This window comes from Puntigrus tetrazona, unplaced genomic scaffold (assembly GCF_018831695.1).
Source record: "Puntigrus tetrazona isolate hp1 unplaced genomic scaffold, ASM1883169v1 S000000003, whole genome shotgun sequence".
In the NCBI taxonomy this organism is placed as follows: domain Eukaryota; kingdom Metazoa; phylum Chordata; class Actinopteri; order Cypriniformes; family Cyprinidae; genus Puntigrus; species Puntigrus tetrazona.
Genome location: NW_025047683.1, coordinates 1641864 through 1655343, shown reverse-complemented (window position 1 = coordinate 1655343; position 13480 = coordinate 1641864).

The window sequence follows — 13480 nt, the reverse complement described above, 5'->3', positions numbered from 1 at the left end:
TTCGCCGCCCTGGAGGAAATTTTTTTCGCTCAAAACCTAAGTCCAAACATCCAGGCGCTTCATCCGACCGATCGAGTCCGGTTAAGTGCGCCTTCCCGACGCTTCCCACTCGACTTCGCCGCCCTGGAGGAAATTTTTTTCGCTCAAAACCTAAGTCCAAACATCCAGGCGCTTTCATCCGACCGATCGAGTCCGGGTTAAGTGCGCTTTCCCGACGCTTTCCCACTCGACTTCGCGCCGCCCTGAGGAAATTTTTTCGCTCAAAACCTAAGTCCAAACATCCAGGCGCTTCATCCGACCGATCGAGTCCGGTTAAGCGCCTTCCCGACGCTTTCCCACTCGAACTTCGCCGCCCTGGAGGAAATTTTTTTCGCTCAAAACCTAAGTCCAAACATCCAGGCGCTTCATCCGACCGATCGAGTCCGGTTAAGTGCGCGCCTTCCCGACGCTTTCCCACTCGACTTCGCGCCGCCCTGGAGGAAATTTTTTTGCGCTCAAAACCTAAGTCCAAACATCCAGGCGCTTCATCCGACCGATCGAGTCCGGTTAAGTGCGCTTTCCCGGACGCTTTTCCCACTCGACCCCGCCGTCCTGGAGGAAATTTTTTTTGCTTCAAAACCTAAGTCCAAACATCCAGGCGCTTCATCCACCGATCGAGTCCGGTTAAGCGCGCCTTCCCGACGCTTTCCCACTCGACTTCCCGCCACGCCTGGAGGAAATTTTTTTGCTTTCAAAACCTAAGTCCAGACATCCAGGCGCTTTTCATCCAGCCGATCTCGCCGGGTTATGCGACTTCTCGACGCTTTCCCACTCGACTTCCGGGTCTCCTGGAGGAAATTTTTTTTCGCTCAAAACCTAAGTCCAAACATCCAGGCGCATATTTCAGACGATCTCGCCGGTTATGCGACTTCCCGACGCTTTCCCACTGACTCCCCGCCACCCTGGAGGAAATTTTTTTGCTTTCAAAACCTAAGTCCAAACATCCAGGCGCATATTTCAGACGATCTCGCCGGTTAAGCGCGACTTCCCGACGCTTTCCCACTCGACCCCGCCACCCTGGAGGAAATTTTTTTGCTTTCAAAACCTAAGTCCAAACATCCAGGCGCATATTTCAGACGATCTCGCCGGGTTAAGTGCGACTTCCCGACGCTTTCCCACTCGACTCCGCCACCCTGGAGGATTTTTTTGCTTTCAAAACCTAAGTCCAAACATCCAGGCGCATATTTCAGCCGATCTCGCCGGGTTATGCGACTTCTCGGACGCTTTCCCACTCGACCTCTCCACCCTGGAGGTATTTTTGCCGCTCAAAACCTAAGTCCAGACATCCAGGCGCATATTTCAGACGATCTCGCCGGTTAAGTGCGACTTCCCGACGCTTTCCCACTCGACTTTCGCCACCCTGGAGGATTTTTTTTGCTTTCAAAACCTAAGTCCAAACATCCAGGCGCATATTTCAGACGATCTCGCCGGGTTAAGTGCGACTTCCCGGACGCTTTCCACTCGACTTCGCCACCCTGGAGGATTTTTTTGCTTTCAAAACCTAAGTCCAGACATCCAGGCGCATATTTCAGCCGATCTCGCCGGGTTAAGTGCGACTTCTCGACGCTTTCCCACTCGACCCTCCACCCTGGAGGTATTTTTTGCCGCTCAAAACCTAAGTCCAGACATCCAGGCGCATATTTCAGACGATCTCGGCCGGGTTAAGTGCGACTTCCCGACGCTTTCCCACTCGACCCCGCGCCACCCTGGAGGATTTTTTTGCTTTCAAAACCTAAGTCCAAACATCCAGGCGCATATTTCAGCCGATCTCGGCCGGGTTAAGTGCGACTTCTCGACGCTTTCCCACTCGACCCTCCACCCTGGAGGATTTTTTGCTGCTCAAAACCTACGCCCAGACATCCAGGCGCTGCTACAGCCGATCAAGGCCGGGTTAAGAGCGACTTCTCGACACACACATTTACGAACCCCCCGTGTCTGGATTTCAATTTTCCAAAGGGCCTGGGCTCACACATTAACCCCAACGCAGTAACACTTTTTAATGGGCATCGCTTTATTTCATTCTCGCCCTGGATGAATGTTTTACAAAGGGCCTGCGCCACAGACTAACCCTACACACTAACACCTTATTGGGCATAATTTTTTCTATAAAGGCCCTGGATGAATGTTTTCTATAAGGCCTGCGCCACAGACTAACCCCATCACAATAACACTTATGTGGGCATGATTTTATTCTATAAAGGCCCTGGATGAATGTTTTCTATAAGGCCTGCGCTCACAGACTAACCCCATCACAATAACACTTATTTGGGCATGATTTTATTTAAAAAGGCCCTGATGAATGTTTTCTACAAAGGCCTGCGCCACAGACTAACCCGACACAGTAGCGCCTTTATTGGGCATGATTTTATTTAATAAAGGCCCTGGAGGAATGTTTTCTATAAGGCCTGCACTCACAGACTAACCCCATCACAATAACACTTATTTGGGCATGATTTTATTCTATAAAGGCCCTGGATGAATGTTTTCTATAAGGCCTGCGCTCACAGACTAACCCTATCACAATAACACTTATTTGGGCATGATTTTATTTAATAAAGGCCCTGGATGAATGTTTTCTATAAGGCCTGCGCTCACAGACTAACCCCATCACAATAACACTTATTTGGGCATGATATTATTTAATAAAGGCCCTGGATGAATGTTTTACAAAGGGCCTGCGCTCACAGACTAACCCTACACAGTAACACCTTATTGGGCATGATTTTATTTAATAGAGACCCTGGATGAATGTTTTCTATAAGGCCTGCGCTCACAGACTAACCCCATCACAATAACACTTATTTGGGCATGATTTTATTTAATAAAGGCCCTGGATGAATGTTTTCTATAAGGCCCGCGCTCACAGACTAACCCTAACCCTAACCCTAACCCTAACCCTAACCCTAACCCTAACCCTAACCCTAACCCTAACCCTAACCCTAACCCTAACCCTAACCCTAACCCTAACCCTAACCCTAACCCTAGCCCTAACCCTAACCCTAACCCTAACCCTAGCCCTAACCCTAACCCTAACCCAAACCCTAACCCTAACCCTAACCCTAGCCCTAACCCTAACCCTAACCCTAACCCTAACCCTAACCCTAACCCTAACCTTATTGGGCATGATTTTACTCTATAAAGGCCCTGGGTGACAGTTTTACACAGGGCCTGGGGTCACAGACTAACCCCATCACAATAGCACTTATTTGGGCATGTTTTTATTTAATAAAGGCCCTGATTGAATGTTTTCTATAAGGCCTGCGCCACAGACTAACCCGACACAGTAACGCTTCATTGGGCATGATTTTATTTAATAAAGGCCCTGGAACAATGTTTTCTATAAGGCCTGCGCCACAGACTAACCCGACACAGTAACTCTTTGTTGGGCATGATTTTACTTAATAAAGGCCCTGGAAAATGTTTTCTATAAGGCCTGCGCCACAGACTAACCCGACACAGTAACGCTTTATTGGGCATGATTTTATTTAATAAAGGCCCTGGAAAAATGTTTTCTATAAGGCCTGCGCTCACAGACTAACCCGACACAGTAACGCTTCATTGGGCATGATTTTATTTAATAAAGGCCCTGGAACAATGTTTTCTATAAGGCCTGCGCCACAGACTAACCCGACACAGTAACTCTTTGTTGGGCATGATTTTACTTAATAAAGGCCCTGGAAAATGTTTTCTATAAGGCCTGCGCCACAGACTAACCCGACACAGTAACGCTTTATTGGGCATGATTTTATTTAATAAAGGCCCTGGAAAAAATGGTTTTCTATAAGGCCTGCGCCACAGACTAACCCGACACAGTAACGCTTCATTGGGCATGATTTTATTTAATAAAGGCCCTGATGACAGTTTTCTTTAAGGCCTGCGCCACAGACTAACCCGACACATTAACGCTTTATTGGGCATGATTGTATTTAATAAAGGCCCTGATGAATGTTTTCTATAAGGCCTGCGCCACAGACTAACCCCGACACAGTAACTCTTCATTGGGCATGATTTTATTTAATAAAGGCCCTCGATGAATGTTTTGTATAAGGCCTGCCTCACAGACTAACCCGACACAGTAACTCTTTATTGGGCGTGATTTTATTTAATAAAGGCCCTGGAAAATGTTTTCTATAAGGCCTGCGCCACAGACTGACCCCGACACAGTAACTCTTTATTGGGCATGATTTTATTTAATAAAGGCCCTCGATGAATGTTTTCTATAAGGCCTGCGCCACTGACTAACCCCTGCTATAAATAACACTCTTATGGGCATGATTTTATTTAATTAAGGCCCTGATGACAGTTTTTTAAGGCCTACCTCACAGACTAACCCGACACAGTAACTCTTTATTGGGCGTGATTTTATTTAATAAAGGCCCTGGAAAATGTTTTTCTATAAGGCCTGCGCCACAGACTAACCCGACACAGTAACGCTTTATTGGGCGTGATTTTATTTAATAAAGGCCCTCGATGAATGTTTTTCTATAAGGCCTGCGCCACAGACTAACCCGACACAGTAACTCTTATTGGGCGTGATTTTATTTAATAAAGGCCCTGGAAAATGTTTTCTATAAGGCCTGCGCCACAGACTGACTCCACACAGTAACTCTTTATTGGGCATGATTTTATTTAATAAAGGCCCTCGATGAATGTTTTCTATAAGGCCTGCGCCACTGACTAACCCCGTTACAATAACACTTTATGGGCATGATTTTATTTAATTAAGGCCCTGATGACAGTTTTCTTTAAGGCCTACCTCACAGACTAACCCGACACAGTAACTCTTTATTGGGCGTGATTTTATTTAATAAAGGCCCTGGAAAATGTTTTTCTATAAGGCCTGCGCCACAGACTAACCCGACACAGTAACGCTTTATTGGGCGTGATTTTATTTAATAAAGGCCCTGGAAAATGTTTTCTATAAGCACTGCGCCACTGACTAACCTCTGCATAATAACACTCTTATGGGCATGATTTTATTTAATAAAGGCCCTGATGACAGTTTTTTAAGGCCTGCGCCACAGACTAACCCGACACAGTAACTCTTTGTTGGGCATGATTTTACTTAATAAAGGCCCTGGAAAATGTTTTCTATAAGGCCTGCGCCACAGACTAACCCGACACAGTAACGCTTTATTGGGCATGATTTTATTTAATAAAGGCCCTGGAAAAATGTTTTCTATAAGGCCTGCGCCACAGACTAACCCGACACAGTAACGCTTTATTGGGCATGATTTTATTTAATAAAGGCCCTGATAAATGTTTTCTTTAAGGCCTGCGCTCAGACTAACCCCTCTGCTATAATAACACTCTTATGGGCATGATTTTATTTAATAAAGGCCCTGATGACAGTTTTTTTAAGGCCTGCCTCACAGACTAACCCGACAGTAACTCTTTATTGGGCGTGATTTTATTTAATAAAGGCCCTGGAAAATGTTTTTCTATAAGGCCTGCGCCACAGACTAACCCACCCATTAACTCTTTATTGGGCATGATTTTATTTAATAAAGGCCTCTCGATGAATGTTTTCCATAAGGCCTGCGCCACAGACTAACCCCGCACAATAACACAGATTTGGGTATGATTTTATTTATTAAAGGCCCTGATGAATGTTTTCTACAAAGGCCTGCGCTCACAGACTCGCCCAAGCAGCAGCGACGCGCAGGGCACGAATTTCAGAGTTTTTAGAGAAAAAAAAAAAAAAAAAAAAAAAAAAAAAAAGTTGATGTAAAAGTTGTTCTGGTAAACGGCCACCTCCGGGTCGCGGTGAAATTTGAATCGTGCCCGGAAGAGGCCTCTCGGTCGGCCTGACTCGAGCCTCGGGAGGGTATGGAAGTCGGACCTTTCCTCGGTTGACTTAGTGCAATTTTCAAACGAAAATCATCCAGGCGCATATTTCAGCCGATCTCAGCCGGGTTAAGTGCGACTTCTCGACGCTTTCCCACTCGACCCCGCCTCCTGGAGGAAATTTTTTCGCTCAAAACCTAAGTCCAAACATCCAGGCGCATATTTCAGCCGATCTCAGCCGGGTTAAGTGCGACTTCTCGACGCTTTCCCACTCGACCCGCCTCCTGGAGGAAATTTTTTTCGCTCAAAACCTAAGTCCAAACATCCAGGCGCATATTTCAGCCGATCTCGGCCGGGTTAAGTGCGACTTCTCGACGCTTTCCCACTCGACCCCGCCTCCTGGAGGAAATTTTTTCGCTCAAAACCTAAGTCCAAACATCCAGGCGCATATTTCAGCCGATCTCGGCCGGGTTAAGTGCGACTTCTCGGACGCTTTCCCACTCGACTTCCGCCGCCCTGGAGGAAATTTTTTTCGCTCAAAACCTAAGTCCAAACATCCAGGCGCTTCATCCGACCGATCGAGTCCGGTTATGCGCCTTCCCGACGCTTTCCCACTCGACTTCGCCGCCCTGGAGGAAATTTTTTTTGCTCAAAACCTAAGTCCAAACATCCAGGCGCTTTCATCCGACCGATCGAGTCCGGTTAAGTGCGCGCTTCCCGACGCTTTCCCACTCGACCTTCCGCCGCCCTGGAGGAAATTTTTTTGCGTTCAAAACCTAAGTCCAAACATCCAGGCGCTTCATCCGACCGACGAGTCCGGTTAGTGCGCCTTCCCGACGCTTTCCCACTCGACTTCGCCCGCCCTGGAGGAAATTTTTTTTGCGCTCAAAACCTAAGTCCAAACATCCAGGCGCTTCATCCGACCGATCGAGTCCGGTTAAGCGCGCTTCCCGGACGCTTTCCCACTCGACTTCCGCCCGCCCTGGAGGAAATTTTTTTGGCGCTCAAAACCTAAGTCCAAACATCCAGGCGCTTCATCCGACCGATCGAGTCCGGTTATGCGCTTCCCGACGCTTTCCCACTCGACTTCGCCGCCCTGGAGGAAATTTTTTTGCTTTCAAAACCTAAGTCCAGACATCCAGGCGCTTCATCCAGCCGATCTCGGCCGGGTTAAGTGCTTCTCGACGCTTTCCCACTCGACCCGGTCTCCTGGAGGAAATTTTTTTCGCTCAAAACCTAAGTCCAAACATCCAGGCGCATATTTCAGACGATCTCGGCCGGGTTAAGTGCGACTTCCCGGACGCTTTCCCACTCGACCTTTCGCCACCCTGGAGGAAATTTTTTTGCTTTCAAAACCTAAGTCCAAACATCCAGGCGCATATTTCAGACGATCTCGGCCGGGTTAAGTGCGACTTCCCGACGCTTTCCCACTCGACCCGCCCACCCTGGAGGAAATTTTTTGCTTTCAAAACCTAAGTCCAAACATCCAGGCGCATATTTCAGACGATCTCGGCCGGGTTAAGCGCGACTTCCCGACGCTTTCCCACTCGACTTTCCCGCCACCCTGGAGGATTTTTTTGCTTTCAAAACCTAAGTCCAAACATCCAGGCGCATATTTCAGCCGATCTCGGCCGGGTTAAGTGCGACTTCTCGGACGCTTTCCCACTCGACCCCCTCCACCCTGGAGGTATTTTTTGCGCGCTCAAAACCTAAGTCCAGACATCCAGGCGCATATTTCAGACGATCTCGGCCGGGTTAAGTGCGACTTCCCGACGCTTTCCCACTCGACTTCCGCCACCCTGGAGGATTTTTTTGCTTTCAAAACCTAAGTCCAAACATCCAGGCGCATATTTCAGACGATCTCGCCGGGTTAAGTGCGACTTCCCGACGCTTTCCCACTCGACTTCCCGCCACCCTGGAGGATTTTTTTGCTTTCAAAACCTAAGTCCAGACATCCAGGCGCATATTTCAGCCGATCTCGGCCGGGTTAAGCGCGACTTCTCGGACGCTTTCCCACTCGACCCTCCACCCTGGAGGTATTTTTGCCGCTCAAAACCTAAGTCCAGACATCCAGGCGCATATTTCAGACGATCTCGCCGGGTTAAGCGCGACTTCCCGGACGCTTTCCCACTCGACTTCGCCACCCTGGAGGATTTTTTTGCTTTCAAAACCTAAGTCCAAACATCCAGGCGCATATTTCAGCCGATCTCGCCGGGTTAAGTGCGACTTCGGACGCTTTCCACTCGACCTCTCCACCCTGGAGGATTTTTTGCCGCTCAAAACCTACGCCCAGACATCCAGGCGCTGCTACAGCCGATCAAGGCCGGGTTAAGAGCGACTTCTCGACACACACATTTACGAACCCCGTGTCTGGATTTCAATTTTCCAAAGGGCCTGGGCTCACACATTAACCCCAACGCAGTAACACTTTAATGGGCATCGCTTTATTTCATTCTCGCCCTGGATGAATGTTTTACAAAGGGCCTGCGCCACAGACTAACCCTACACACTAACACCTTATTGGGCATAATTTTTTTCTATAAAGGCCCTGGATGAATGTTTTCTATAAGGCCTGCGCTCACAGACTAACCCCATCACAATAACACTTATGTGGGCATGATTTTATTCTATAAAGGCCCTGGATGAATGTTTTCTATAAGGCCTGCGCTCACAGACTAACCCCATCACAATAACACTTATTTGGGCATGATTTTATTTAAAAAGGCCCTGATGAATGTTTTCTACAAAGGCCTGCGCCACAGACTAACCCGACACAGTAGCGCCTTTTATTGGGCATGATTTTATTTAATAAAGGCCCTGAGGAATGTTTTCTATAAGGCCTGCACTCACAGACTAACCCCATCACAATAACACTTATTTGGGCATGATTTTATTCTATAAAGGCCCTGGATGAATGTTTTCTATAAGGCCTGCGCTCACAGACTAACCCTATCACAATAACACTTATTTGGGCATGATTTTATTTAATAAAGGCCCTGATGAATGTTTTCTATAAGGCCTGCGCCACAGACTAACCCCATCACAATAACACTTATTTGGGCATGATATTATTTAATAAAGGCCCTGATGAATGTTTTACAAAGGGCCTGCGCTCACAGACTAACCTCTACACAGTAACACCTTATTGGGCATGATTTTATTTAATAGAGACCCTGGATGAATGTTTTCTATAAGGCCTGCGCCACAGACTAACCCCATCACAATAACACTTATTTGGGCATGATTTTATTTAATAAAGGCCCTGGATGAATGTTTTCTATAAGGCCCAAGCGCCACAGACTAACCCCTAACCCTAACCCTAACCCTAACCCTAACCCTAGCCCTAACCCTAACCCTAACCCTAACCCTAACCCTAACCCTAACCCTAACCCTAACCCTAACCCTAACCCTAACCCCTAGCCCTAACCCTAACCCTAACCCTAACCCTAGCCCTAACCCCTAACCCTAACCCAAACCCAACCCCTAACCCTAACCTAACCTTAGCCCTAACCCTAACCCTAACCCTAACCCTAACCCTAACCCTAACCCTAACCTTATTGGGCATGATTTTACTCTATAAAGGCCCTGGGTGACAGTTTTACACAGGGCCTGGGGTCACAGACTAACCCCATCACAATAGCACTTATTTGGGCATGTTTTTATTTAATAAAGGCCCTGATTGAATGTTTTCTATAAGGCCTGCGCCACAGACTAACCCGACACAGTAACGCTTCATTGGGCATGATTTTATTTAATAAAGGCCCTGGAACAATGTTTTCTATAAGGCCTGCGCCACAGACTAACCCGACACAGTAACTCTTTGTTGGGCATGATTTTACTTAATAAAGGCCCTGGAAAATGTTTTCTATAAGGCCTGCGCCACAGACTAACCCGACACAGTAACGCTTTATTGGGCATGATTTTATTTAATAAAGGCCCTGGAAAAATGTTTTCTATAAGGCCTGCGCCACAGACTAACCCGACACAGTAACGCTTCATTGGGCATGATTTTATTTAATAAAGGCCCTGGAACAATGTTTTCTATAAGGCCTGCGCCACAGACTAACCCGACACAGTAACTCTTTGTTGGGCATGATTTTACTTAATAAAGGCCCTGGAAAATGTTTTCTATAAGGCCTGCGCCACAGACTAACCCGACACAGTAACGCTTTATTGGGCATGATTTTATTTAATAAAGGCCCTGGAAAAATGGTTTCTATAAGGCCTGCGCCACAGACTAACCCGACACAGTAACGCTTCATTGGGCATGATTTTATTTAATAAAGGCCCTGGATGACAGTTTTCTTTAAGGCCTGCGCCACAGACTAACCCGACACATTAACGCTTTATTGGGCATGATTGTATTTAATAAAGGCCCTGATGAATGTTTTCTATAAGGCCTGCGCCACAGACTAACCCCGACACAGTAACTCTTCATTGGGCATGATTTTATTTAATAAAGGCCCTCGATGAATGTTTTGTATAAGGCCTGCCTCACAGACTAACCCGACACAGTAACTCTTTATTGGGCGTGATTTTATTTAATAAAGGCCCTGGAAAATGTTTTCTATAAGGCCTGCGCCACAGACTGACCCCGACACAGTAACTCTTTATTGGGCATGATTTTATTTAATAAAGGCCCTCGATGAATGTTTTCTATAAGGCCTGCGCCACTGACTAACCCTGCTATAATAACACTCTTATGGGCATGATTTTATTTAATTAAGGCCCTGATGACAGTTTTCTTTAAGGCCTACCTCACAGACTAACCCGACACAGTAACTCTTTATTGGGCGTGATTTTATTTAATAAAGGCCCTGGAAAATGTTTTTCTATAAGGCCTGCGCCACAGACTAACCCGACACAGTAACGCTTTATTGGGCGTGATTTTATTTAATAAAGGCCTCGATGAATGTTTTTCTATAAGGCCTGCGCCACAGACTAACCCGACACAGTAACTCTTTATTGGGCGTGATTTTATTTAATAAAGGCCCTGGAAAATGTTTTCTATAAGGCCTGCGCCACAGACTGACCCCGACACAGTAACTCTTTATTGGGCATGATTTTATTTAATAAAGGCCCTCGATGAATGTTTTCTATAAGGCCTGCGCTCACTGACTAACCCCTCACATAATAACACTCTTATGGGCATGATTTTATTTAATTAAGGCCCTGATGACAGTTTTTAAGGCCTACCTCACAGACTAACCCGACACAGTAACTCTTTATTGGGCGTGATTTTATTTAATAAAGGCCCTGGAAAATGTTTTTCTATAAGGCCTGCGCCACAGACTAACCCGACACAGTAACGCTTTATTGGGCGTGATTTTATTTAATAAAGGCCCTGGAAAATGTTTTCTATAAGCACTGCGCTCACTGACTAACCCCTGCATAATAACACTCTTATGGGCATGATTTTATTTAATAAAGGCCCTGATGACAGTTTTTTAAGGCCTGCGCCACAGACTAACCCGACACAGTAACTCTTTGTTGGGCATGATTTTACTTAATAAAGGCCCTGGAAAATGTTTTCTATAAGGCCTGCGCCACAGACTAACCCGACACAGTAACGCTTTATTGGGCATGATTTTATTTAATAAAGGCCCTGGAAAATGTTTTCTATAAGGCCTGCGCCACAGACTAACCCGACACAGTAACGCTTTATTGGGCATGATTTTATTTAATAAAGGCCCTGGATAAATGTTTTCTTTAAGGCCTGCGCTCACAGACTAACCCCTGCATATAATAACACTCTTATGGGCATGATTTTATTTAATAAAGGCCCTGATGACAGTTTTCTTTAAGGCCTGCCTCACAGACTAACCCGACACAGTAACTCTTTATTGGGCGTGATTTTATTTAATAAAGGCCCTGGAAAATGTTTTTCTATAAGGCCTGCGCCACAGACTAACCTGACCCATTAACTCTTTATTGGGCATGATTTTATTTAATAAAGGCCCTCGATGAATGTTTTCCATAAGGCCTGCGCCACAGACTAACCCCACACAATAACACAGATTTGGGTATGATTTTATTTATTAAAGGCCCTGATGAATGTTTTCACAAAGGCCTGCGCCACAGACTCGCCTGTTAGCAGCGACGCGCAGGGGCACGAATTTCAGAGTTTTTAGAGAAAAAAAAAAAAAAAAAAAAAAAAAAGTAAAGTTGATGTGTTGTTCTGGTAAACGGCCACCTCCGGGGTCGCGGTGAAATTTGAATCGTGCCCGGGAAGAGGCCTCTCGGTCGGCCTGACTCGAGCCTCGGAGGGTATGGAAGTCGGACCTTTCCTCCGGTTGACTTAGTGCAATTTTCAAACGAAAATCATCCAGGCGCATATTTCAGCCGATCTCAGCCGGGTTAAGTGCGACTTCTCGACGCTTTCCCACTCGACCCCGGCCTCCTGGAGGAAATTTTTTTCGCTCAAAACCTAAGTCCAAACATCCAGGCGCATATTTCAGCCGATCTCGGCCGGGTTAAGTGCGACTTCCCGACGCTTTCCCACTCGACTTTTCGCCACCCTGGAGGAAATTTTTTTTTTCGCTCAAAACCTAAGTCCAAACATCCAGGCGCATATATTTCAGCCGATCTCGGCCGGGTTAAGTGCGACTTCCGACGCTTTCCCACTCGACCCCGCCTCCCTGGAGGAAATTTTTTTCGCTTTCAAAACCTAAGTCCAAACATCCAGGCGCATATTTCAGCCGATCTCGCCGGGTTAAGTGCGACTTCTCGACGCTTTCCCACTCGACCCCGGCCTCCTGGAGGAAATTTTTTTCGCTCAAAACCTAAGTCCAAACATCCAGGCGCATATTTCAGCCGATCTCAGCCGGGTTAAGCGCGACTTCTCGGACGCTTTCCCACTCGACCTCCCTCCCTGGAGGAAATTTTTTTTCTTTCAAAACCTAAGTCCAGACATCCAGGCGCATATTTCAGCCGATCTCAGCCGGGTTAAGTGCGACTTCTCGACGCTTTCCCACTCGACCCGGCCTCCTGGAGGAAATTTTTTTGCTTTCAAAACCTAAGTCCAGACATCCAGGCGCATATTTCAGCCGATCTCGGCCGGGTTAAGCGCGACTCGGACGCTTTCCCACTCGACCCTCCACCCTGGAGGTATTTTTTTGCTGCAAAACCTAAGTCCAAACATCCAGGCGCATATTTCAGCCGATCTCAGCCGGGTTAAGCGACTTCTCGACGCTTTCCCACTCGACCCCGCCTCCTGGAGGAATTTTTTTTTGCTTTCAAAACCTAAGTCCAGACATCCAGGCGCATATTTCAGCCGATCTCGCCGCTTAGCCCCACTTCACGGACGCTTTCCCACTCGACCCCGCCACCCCGGAGGTATTTTTTTTGCTCTCAAAACCTAAGTCCAGACATCCAGGCGCATCTCACAGCCGATCTCGGCCGCGTTAGCCCCACTTCACGGGCGCTTTCCCACTCGACCCCGCCACCCCGGAGGTATTTTTTTGCTGTTCAAAACCTAAGTCCAGACATCCAGGCGCATCTCACAGCCGATCTCGGCCGCGTTAAGCCCCACTTCACGGGCTTTCCCACTCGACCCCGCCACCCCGGAGGTATTTTTTTTGCTCAAAACCTAAGTCCAGACATCCAGGCGCATCTCACAGCCGATCTCGGCCGCGCGGCCCCCACTTCACGGACG